Raw genomic sequence first — 12,463 nt, forward strand, 5'->3', positions numbered from 1 at the left:
TCTTTTGCATTTTGGATTATTGTTTTCATTTCTTGTTCCCTATTTTTGTAAGTCCTAAAGACATTGGAGTTCCCTGTGTGTTTAAATCGATTAAGCGACTTTTTTATGTAGTTTTTGAGCTACTTTACAGTCTTCGTTCCACTATCGGACAGTGGGTTTAAGTTGTTGTCCTCCTATTCTGGGTATACTTATTTTAGCTGCCTCAGTTAGGACGTTCATTACACTTAGATTGTATTGATCGAGGTTATCATTTAAAGAACTGCTAGAGTTATTTTAGAGAGGGTGACTTTAAATTTATCCCAATCGGATTTGTCACACCTCCACCTTGGTATGTTGTTAGTTGGGTGTGTTTGTGTCATTATATTAAGGGTAAGTAGGATAGGGAAGTGATAGCTTCCAAGGGTGCTGCTTTGATCAACTTCCCAATCTGAGATTTAGGCCAATTTGGGAGTGACTATGGTGAGGTCGATTGCTTATGGTGCACCTTTGGTGAGATCTAATCTAGTTCCTGCTCCATTGGTAAGAATAACTAGATTGGATTCGGCTGTCCATTTTTCAAGTAGTTTTCCCCTTAGGTTTTGCGTTATTCCTCCTCGTCTTACGTTATGGGCGTTAAAATCCCCGCATATGATAAGATTTTCCTCTTTGTCAGTGGTTATTTTCGTATAGTGATTGATTGCTGTTGGATTATCTCCCCCCGGGTCATATAGGTTTAGCAGTTTTATGGTATGCTGGCCAGTGTTGATCATGATGGTTTGAATTTCTGTTTGTTCAGGTACGTCTTGGTTTTGATCTGGGGTAACTTCTGAGGTGTTTGGAAGTGAGTCAGTAATATAAGTTGCTAGCCCCCTTCCCTCCATTTTTAATTTACCATTTGTTCTATTTTTAGTATATACATTTGAGTATCCTGGAATTTTAAGGGTGGTCTTAGAGGACTGAGGTAGATGAATTTCTTGTAAGCAGATAATGTCAGGTTAGGTTTGTAGGAGTTTATTTTTGGGATTAGCTCGGGGATATTCTTAATGAGTCCGCGGCAGCTTCACTGCCACAGTATCAAGCATTTACGTTGAGTGGGATACATGTTGATTATTGATATTTAATATTGATATGATTTGGGTATGGTTTACTATGATCTCGAGTTTTGATTGGGAAAGAATTTGTTTATTAATTTTGTTAGCACTTGATGAGTCATGTCGATTGGGACATGATCATTCTTTGTATTTTGTATAATGCTATTAGCAAATTCACTAACGAACTGGAGGACAAAATTTATAGAGTACCTATTTGATTTGGTGGCACCAAAGGTCGATATAGAACGATGTGGATCGACGACCATTGCCCATCAAAGATGGCGATTAATAGGATCGTCAAAGGCACTGTGAAAAAGCATTGAATTTCACTATATATAGTTCAACGTTACCGTTTTCGACATCATTTTGCTAGATTAGCCAATGTCAACCATTTTTTCCAAGATGGAAAAGCAATAGTGCTACGGTTTAATTCTTTTACAAATGTCTTTTCTCCAAAATAACTAGGTGGCTTTATAATTGTCTATCCTTTATGATATATTCTTATCATTATTTTTAATAGCAAATGTTAAGTTCTAAAATTTATAAACAACTTACTGTATTTTAACACAATAGACCAGGTACCACCATGCATGTGTAATGAAAAGTAGACTGTGGGCTGGTCATCTAACAAGGTCTTCGTTCATAAAGATTTACCCTAAATGTTGACTATAGGCTTATCTTCAGGCATGGGGTTATTATCGGAAAAACAATCTACTTTCAGTTGATGCTACAAGCATCTTTGTATAGAATTTGATTGTTAGAAAGTAAATGCCTTGCCAACAGAATTCCACAGCTGTAGGACTTGTGTGAAATACAAATTAATGGCAAACATATGATGAACACATTGGAGCGATTTCCTAGCGATTATTCGATCTGGGGAAAATTTGGAGCTCGATTAAAGGCAATAAAACAATATATTTATGTCAACACCACACACAACACATTGTCTTCTGAGATATTTATCTACGTGCAATCGTCATTACTTAATTAACACGGTGCGTTCGTCCCATTTGAGAAAAAAATACCGTTTTATTGCTGATATGTCAGAAACAAGTGTGGCCAGTTTCCTTATCCAATTCCTTTGCATTAGATTTGTTTACAAGTTGACAATGTGCACTCATGGGCGCCCGCACACAGGGACAAAAAATAGCTGTCATAACATGTTTGCCCCAGGTCCCCACCCCAAATAAAAATTATTTAGCGGTACCCCTGAGTGCAACAATGTTCGTTTTAAAATAGTTTACTGTTCGTCTTTGTATGACATTGGAGCGGGGGTGGGCAGGTTTGTAAGACTTTACATATAGTAAATAGTATTCTCCTAAAGAAATTTATTGTGTTACTTGTACAAAGACGATCCTGTTGAGTATGTGATATGTAAGGAACTTACAGTAAGGCCATAGTATACTAATGATGTTGATCCGTCTCTCATAAAGAAGGTGGAAAATGACTTCTCCTCCCTCAGAAGAAACTTAAAAATAAGTTTTACCTATGTAACTAAGAACAAACACGAGACTAAATTCTACCATAAATCTTGCAAATTCTTTGGGCTTTTCACGACATAATCTTTACGTCCGCTCAAGGAAATTTCGATCATACAGAGAACTGACTAGGAGTAATTTCTGAATTATGCGGTTCAAACAGAATTAAACTGTAAAGTTAGTATCTATGAAACTTGAGCCACACACGAAGTTCTAAAGCTGTTGTAATTTGAACCTCCAAAAGAGAAAATAAAACAAAATGAATTAAATTCGTTTCCGAAGGACTCGATGAAAGATGCAAATTTACAACTAGATGATCGAAACTATATATTCCAAGAACCGAAACCACGCACAATACTCCTTTCAGGTTATTAGGCCGGAGCAGATATCTCATTAAAATCAATCAATCAATCAATCAATCAATCAATCAATTAATCTTTATTTCGGTTATAGGAAATCAATGAGCGCAAGAAGAGTACATAATATGCTACCAATGTTAATGATCACAATATTTATTGTGCACTTAGGTGACGCTGATTACAGTATTTATTGCGTACTTATGTGAGGTTTATTACAATATCTATTTTGCACTTGGGGGACATTGATTGTTAATAAAAATGTATGAACTGTTCATATTTTAACAATGAATAATGTATACCAAGTAGAATTTATACACGAGTCCCTTCAAACAAAAAAGTTTTGCAATACAAATAACATAAACTTTGGAATACAGCAAATTCAGCATAGGAATAGTTACATAGTTGTATATTTAGTATATATGTAGATATATCATTATGTACATATATTATTTAGTATATATGTAGATATATCATGTTATAGATACATTATTAGTATATATTTAGATATACTATTTAGCATATATGTGCAAATATATTAAGTATATATGTACATCTCTTGTTTAGTATATATGTCCATATATTATTTAACATATTATTTTATATATATATATATATATATATATATATATATATATATATATATATATATATATATATATATATATATATATATATATATATATATATATATATATATGTAATGCTGTCCTGCATTTCTGCGCACCTAAGGTTTCGTCACCAATACTGAAGCAAAACGCATACCGAATTCGACTGATTGACGAAAATATAATACTGCAATGCTTATCATTTGAAAAGAGGCAATTGTCACCAGAATATTCTGTTCAATATAATATTAATTTTGGACACACGGGATACCACTCCCGTGTTTTCATGACTCGCAATTTGCTGACCTATTCTGCGCACTGCTTTGAAAAGATGTAATGTTTATCCATCGGGCTGTAAAAAGGAAATACATGACTTTGTTCTGTTTCTGTCAGCAGTTCAGTCGAGTAATTAGGTCAGGTTTATAGCTAGTTTTACGAAATGCAACGTAACAATGCCAATAAATGGCAAGAGATATTAAGCAAACTAAAACGATCTTGTAAAACAATTAGAAAATATAAGCTATTACGTGGAAGAGAAACAACAATGAATATGATGTAATGTGTTTACAATTCGGTAAGCATTTTGCTTTAATAATTATATATAAAGGCACTCCTGACAAATTATTTGCTAAAATTGTTTTGCTCTGTTTACAATAGGAAATTTCGAATTGAAGCTAATTTATTGTGTTCACATATCCTGTAGGTTCTTTGACTTTCAAAAACTTAAGTTTCAAGACAAAATCTTGTGTATAGCTTTATGGGACTAAATTGGGGAGGGGGGGGGGGTAAACTAGGCTTTGGGAATTCGTTAATTTTCAAAGGATGTTAACACTTATTTTGGGATGTTCTAAGTTGAAATAAATATTATGGAAAACTTAAAGTCAAAAAACACGTTTTTTGACTCGAAAATAAAAGCATAATCAGTGTCGATATAGACACTAACTAACGCGGAGAGCGAAGGGAGTCTTATGTTCCTCTCCGATCACGTCAAATTCGATACGGATACAAAGACGACAAAGGACTGCGGCAAATCAAAAACTGGCCAAGCGCTTTTCCAATCTTTAGGAATCCCTTTATCAAGTGGGGCGACACACATATTGAAAAGTTAAAACACAAGAACGTAAACAAAATATGTATTTAATACTGTTTTGTTATGATGAAACCAAAATTACACAATCTAATACTAAAATATCAAGAACAACGAAGAAAATGTACAGTTTAAACCATCTGAACTATTGTAAATCAAGTATTACAATTTGTAATAAATTATCTCTCAAGACCGGTGGCTTTGGAAAGATTGTTATTTGCTCTCTAATTTCTAATTTGTATACCTTTCTTACATTCCCGTCATTGCTCTATGTTTTTTGTATCTCTTTCTCGTGATTCTTTTTTCTTTTATCTACTTGAATAATGTAAAGTCTTCCTGTAAAATTACAATACGCAAAACAGATATGTACATTTCGCTGTAGATGTGTGGATGTGTGTGTGTGTGTGTGCGTGTGTGTGTGCGCGCGCGTGCGTGTGTGTGTGTGTGTGTGTGTGTGTGGTGATGATCAGATAAATTGTCTGCCGTTGTAATCTATTTATAACTCATTGCATAATAAAATGTGTTGTACAACTGTGTATTTTTAAAAAATAAAAAAAAAACATGTTTTCCTTCATCCTGCTAATTAAGTCTTGAATTTTTGTTTAAACTCTCCGGTGTAATACACATCTGAAAACAAATATAATCAACGCGGAAATATGTTAATTTTTGGGGTTTGTTTCTCATTTTTTTAATGCGATGACATTAATTTTACCTCTTTAAATAAAAGCATGAGATAGGTGGGTCCGTTTATTTTTTGGCTTTCAAGTTTCTACTGCTGTCTTGAATGGTTCTGCTCTGTTTCGATAACCTACGATGCTCGCTGCCATACCTATTAAGTACTGGAGTGAGCGGAATACCTGTGTTAATTTTTGCTCCAGGTAAGTATGTATCACAAACAATGACTTTCACGTTTTCAATGCAAACGCCTCGTAACTAGTTGTTGTCGTGATTCAGTTGAGAGAAATTATAATAAAAATCCACACAGTCTTTCTTACCTTTACATTTCACTTTATTTCTAGAAATAATAGTCATTACAATTTCATGACTGGTTGCTAAGTTGGAAATTTGTTTAGCAAATGCAATTTAAGCTGTTTCCAATTCGAGTATGCAGGGCTTCGGTTTGTTTCTTATTAGAAACAAGGGGTCCGAACAAAGGTATAATGTGTTATCATTGATTAGTTCTTCATGGACCGCAGTAAGCATAAATAAGAGATTAGGAATCGTGCGTATGTCACACCTTAAGGGAAGAAAAGGGTCATTAGGGATGCTTATTGTACACTTGTCGATGACAGCATGATTGTTCTGGTTTTTATTGGTGTTTCAATATAGAGATGTCTGCTCGTACTTTGCCAACGCGTGATGTTTGAAGTAAATATGGGCCAGAAGAAATTTCTCCGCCACTCGCTTCCCTATTTGTCCGCTGCTGAAAATAAGTCACTTTATGTATAAAATTACGTTGATGAAAAAAAAAACATGTTTCCGTAATTAATAGTGTTTGCCCTTGAAAAATTGTCTTATATTTTATTAGTTATGCAAAAATGTTTCCAGGATGTTCATGTACAACTGACAATAACATTACTTTCAGTCCTACGATAAGCTGAAACATTTACTTTTGTTGAATAACGTTTCATTCTTCTGTGGCTGATTGGGATAAAATTATTAAAGCCATATTGTTTAATGATTGGGATAAATATATACATACAAGATACTTAATGATAGAGATAAAAGTAGTAATATTTGGTCCTTAATGATTGTGGTAGTAGTATTATAACGGATGCTGAATGATGGGGTAAAAGTATTAATATCGGACACGTAACAATAGGATTAAGTGTTAATACCAGATACTTAATGGTAGGGATAACAGTAATAATACCGGACACTTAATGATAGAGAAAAAGTATTAATACCAGATACTTAATGGTTGGGATAAAATTATTAATACTGGACACTTAATGATAGGAACAAAGTATTGATACCAGATACTTAATGGTTGGGATACAAGTATTAAATACCGGGCACTTAATGATATGGAAAAGTATTAATACCAGATACTTAATGGTTGGGATAAAAGTATTAATACTGGATACTTAATGATAGGAACAAAGTATTAATACCAGATACTTAATGGTTGGGATAAAAGTATTAAATACCGGACATTTAATGATATGGAAAAGTATTAATACCAGATACTTAATGGTTGGGATCAAATTATTAATACCGGACACTTAATGGTAGGGACAATGTATTAATACCGGATACTTAATGATAGGGAAAAATTATTAATTATAGGTTACTGCATTTCTATGGGAATATGAACGAGTTTTTCGGATGATGTACTGTATGACATTGGGAGTGCAGTATATCCATCCGACAAAACGAGCTCATATTTTCCCATACAAATGCAGAAAACTTTTTATTATATGCTCATTTTCTTTTTCTAATTAAGGCTTACTTATATTAACTAAAATACACAACAACAAACAAAGTAACTGAATGCATGCCATATTCCAAGCTAATACACAACATTATTAATGCGCACATAACTCAGCCCATATAAATTTGAACTTGGTCACGCGCGAGACATAACTTTCGAAGGAAAATGGCGTTTAGGTCTACTCAAAACTGAAATTTGGATTCATAATGCAAATGAATGTGCATTGCAACAGCTTTTCTATTTGATCTGGAATGAATATATTTGAGCATATTCTGTCGATTCTACGAAATTTCGTGATTATGGACTGGATGTATCTGTGACAATTCTACATGAAGTAAATCGGATTTTAACAGCGTGTTGAAATCTGCAAGTGTATTTGTGTTCTATCAATGATTTTTAAAATTATAATGTGGGGAAAATATGAAGTCTTTCAATTGCAATCGTTAAAACGACGCTATGGGATATAATGTTTATTTCATTTTGAGTGCAGTAAGGAGGATGTAATTGCACTTGGAATATAGTCGAAATTACAGTACAATTTTGAAATTTGTGATCAAGCTTGAGAACCCATGACAGCTCATGTAACTCGGATTTGCAGAACTAAGAAAGTACATTTTGAGGAAATTTAGAATAAAGAACAGTAAGTATACTTTTTGCCATCCTTATTATCAGCTAAAGAAGACAGTTTATGCTTTGTCACTTGCACGTTGTTTGTAAGGACCCTGTCTGGCGTCTATAGCTAGCCTATATTCAAATCACTGTATCAAAAAAGTTAACCCGGAATACAGCAAAGCAGCTCATATGTGGCAGTCCACGAAACATCTGCTTTAGTTCATTCGTTTGGTTTACTTCATCAACAGACAAATTAAATAAATCAAAAGTGCTGGTGTCTGCGTCCATTGTTTGTTTACAACAGAAAGTAGTTCCTTTATTCACGTTAGTTCAATATGAATTGCACGCGAGTTCAATCTCGTACAATTCTGCAAAATTCTGACAATGTAAAGTTAACGGAGAAAAAAAAAATGAGCATATCATAATACCATATACTTAATGGTTGAGATAAAAGTATTAATGCGGGACACTTAATGATTAGAACAAAAGTATTCAAACTTGATGCTTAATGATTGTGACAGACATATTAATACCATATACTTAATGATAGGGATAAAATATTTCTATTAGAAGCTGACTTATACGGACAAAACTATTAATACCGGATATTTAATGATCCGAATAAAAGTATTGATACGGAATATTTAATGATAGGGAAAAAGTATTAATACTAGACACATAATGGTAGGGATAAAAGTATTAATGCCGGACACTTACTGATTGGGACAGACGTATCAATACCATATACTTAATGATAGGGATAAAATATTTATATTGGAAGATGACTTAAAGGGACAAAAGTATTAATACCGGATACTTAATGATTCGAATACAATTATTAATACCAGAAATTTAATGATTTGGATTAAAGAATTAATACCGGATACTTAATGATTGAGATAAAAATATTAATACCTGATACTTAATGCTAGGTATAAAGGTATTGATACCGGACACTTGATGATAGGGGAAAAGTATTAATAACAGATACTTAATGGTTGTGATAAAAGTATTAATACCGGATACTTAATGATTCGAACAAAAGTATTGAAACTTGATACTTAATGATTGGGATAAAATATTTATATTAGAAGCTGACTTATAGGGACAAAACTATTAATACCGGATATTTAATGATTTGAATAAAAGTATTAATACGGGATATTTAATGATTTGAATAAAAGTATTAATACGGGATATTTAATGATTGAGATAAAAAAAGTAATAATACCGGATATTAAATGATACCAGATACTTAATGGTATGGATAAAGGTATTAGTACCGGACACTTAATGATATGGAAAAAGTATTAATACCAGATACTTAACGGCAGGGATAAAAGTATTAATGCCGGGCACTTAATTATTCGAATAAAAGTATTAATACTTGATACTTTATGATTGGGATAGACGTATTAATATCGTATACTCAATGATAGGGATAAAATATTTATATTGGAAGATGACTTATAGGGACACAAGTATTAATACTGGATACTTAATGATTCGAATAAAAGTATTGATAAATGATACTTAATGATCCAGGTAAAACTATTAATACCGAATACTTAATGATTGAGATAAAGGTATTAATACCGGATACTTAATGATTGCGATAAAGGTATTGATACCGGATACTTAATGATTCGAGTAAAAGTATTGATAAATGATACTTAATGATTCAGATAAAACTATTAATACCGAATACTTAATGATTGAGATAAAGGTATTAATACCGGATACTTAATGATTGCGATAAAAGTATTAATACCGGATACTTAATGATTGAGATAAAGGTATTAATACCGGATACTTAATGATTGCGATAAAAGTATTAATACCGGATACTTAATGATTGCGATAAAAGTAATAATACTGGATGCTCAATGCTGACAACAAGAGTGAATAGAACACGTCATTTAACCCATTAACCATTAATTGGCTCTGTTCCGCTATAACCCATGTCTAATTACATCAAATTAGCTCCAAACCGTTCGTCATCCAAACTGGCAGTTCCTAGTCTACGAGGTTAAATTTAACCAATATTTTGCAGGATCTTCAAAGCCAGTCCATGCTTTATTTGTTATTGGCCAGTTTGTGCTACAGTAGAACTATAGTGAAAAGCCCTCCTTATGGTTTGTCGACGAAGCATATGGGGTGGGTGTGTGAATAACTATGAAATATCAAGGACCGATAATTGGTCCCTGCTGCCGTTTATATGTTATTAAATTCTCTCAGATAGGAGTTCTGTCATTATGAAATCCTATTTAAATTCGATACGAGAAGGGAGGTTATAATAATCTATGACGGTTTGCTCACCATCGGGAGATATGAAGTCAAGGAATTTAATTAGCTTATCTTATACATGTAATGTTTAGAGCAGCGTAGTGGGAGTTATCGCTTGGGGGTAGCTATGTTATAAATAAAGCTATCATTTTCACATATGAAGGATTGATATTCTCAGTCTATAAGATATATGCCCTCTCTATCTAATAAATTGTCTTGCTCTTTCAAACATACCTGTACAATTTCACCATACTGGAGAAGGTTCTATTATCTACGACCACAAATGGAGGATTTATTTATAAAGCAAAAAAAAAAAAAAAAAAGAAACATTCGAAAATGCAGATTTTTAAATCAACGTCTTATTGCATGCAATTAAGTTATCATTGTAAAGCACATAAACACCCATGTCCATGCAGATAAGGAAAACATTCACGTTGAAATTTAATTTCTAATATTGTTCAAAAGAGATAACTTTACGTTGTTTTTTTTTAATGTTCAACATTGATGCTAACATCTGTTGTATCTCTGTTGGGTTATGTTCAACACTGATTCTGACATGGGTTGTTTCACATTTTGTGTTATGTTCAAAATGATACAGACATCAGTTGTTTTCTTTTTCATGTTTGTGTTATGTTCAACACTGATGCTGACATGTGTTGTTTCACGTTTGTATTATGTTCAACGCTTATTCTGATATGTGTTGTTTCACATTTGGTGATATGTTCAATACTGATGCTGACATGCGTTGTTTCACGTTTGTGTTATGTTAAACATTGATGCTGACTTTTGTTGCTTCACATTTTGTGTTATGTTCAACACTGATGCTGACTTTTGTTGTTTCACATTTGTGTTATTTTCAACACTGATACTGACCTTTGTTGCTTCACATTTTCTGTTATGTTCAACACTGATGCTGACTTTTGTTGTTCGTATTGTGTGAGTAACGAGACATTTCTATGTTTACGGAATGATGCAGGATTATCATGTATGGAACAGCCAGTGCTATATTTTGAGGCCATTTGCTGAAATAAACGAAGAAACAATTGCATCAAAATCAACAAAACAGGATATCTTCGTTGATTAAAGGACAAAAAATAAAAGAAAATCGTGCGTTGTATAATAATCAGTTGTTACGGGAACATTGTGTGAAAGACATGGCATTGTCTCGAATTTAGGAATGGATTGTTTAGATTTAGACCTGTCTCATTTATTCTAAGATCCTGTCGCTATGATGAGAAAATAGAGATGAGCGATTAGCTCATATGTGTAATATCCAAAGAAAACGAATATATTTTATCACACATGAGGTATAGTTGTCTTATAGTCAGGGCCGGCGCTACTATATAGGCAAACTAGGCAGCCGCCTAGGGCGCTGATTTCAGGGGGCGCATTTAAAAAAAAAAAATTATTGTTTATAAATTTTGAAATTGATATTTAACGGGGGGGGGGGGCAGAATCTAACCTTGCATAGGGCGCCATATAGTCTGGCCGGGTCTGGCGCCGGCCCTGCTTATAGTATGTGTAGTTTCATATTTTTGATATTACTACACGTTTAAATATCACTTTATGTGATTCTGACTGGTCCAAATAAGCCCATGAAATTATTGTACAGTATTCTCTTTACGGATTGGCTGCGATCGTGTGAAAACTCCCTTAACCCAGCCTTCTATAATTGTTTGGTTTTAATGAGTATTTTTTAGCTCCTATTTTTCGAATCGACTCGAGAAAGAAAATTGGGGAAAATGGTCTCGTGTGTTTCAATATGGCTAATTTACCCCCACAGGGGTTTGTTAGGTCATGTAAAACACGAAAAATGGCTAAAACCACAAGACAAACACACTTACAATAACAAGCAAAACTACGGGTATTGCTTGTGTGGGGGTGGGGGTTGAAGGAGGCGGTATATCTTTAGCACGGAATCCAACCTATATACAAGCGTGGTTTTCAATGTTATGTTACAGAAATAAATAAACTCACCTCTGTTCACAAAAGATTGTGGAGTTTATACAACCGGTAAATATGTGATACAATTCCGAGACAAAATGAAATGTGTTTGCATATTCTGTAGTCTACTGTTCCAAATCAAAAACTGCAAATATCCGGTCACAAATACATTACATTGAAAATGTAATTTCTGCGTCCAGTAAGTCTTCATTCACATGAATATCGCAATATCAGTGTAATATTTAGTTGTGAAAGCGAACTTTAAGGTTACGTAAACATGGATAGTCAACTGTATGGGTAGTGCATCAAACAATGCGACATCACATACACTGGACATTCTGCGTTAAAAACTGAGTTTTTCTGTGAAAAAGGTTATATTTATTCGGAATGCGTTCGTTCTTTGATTAATAGTTTGTAAGAAAAGTATAATCTGCTTTTAAACAAATTAAACGTCAATACTAGTTCAACTTTTGTTGGGACTATTTTCTACCCACAACAAATGAAAGGTGCAACGTCTGTTAGATTCAACGAAATTATTCGTTCTTCTTTCCATACAAATACTTTCCACTGAAGACAAAAACTATGCGA

The sequence above is a fragment of the Sinohyriopsis cumingii genome, unplaced genomic scaffold, assembly GCF_028554795.1.
Source record: "Sinohyriopsis cumingii isolate HCF-2022 unplaced genomic scaffold, ASM2855479v2 utg002429l, whole genome shotgun sequence".
In the NCBI taxonomy this organism is placed as follows: domain Eukaryota; kingdom Metazoa; phylum Mollusca; class Bivalvia; order Unionida; family Unionidae; genus Sinohyriopsis; species Sinohyriopsis cumingii.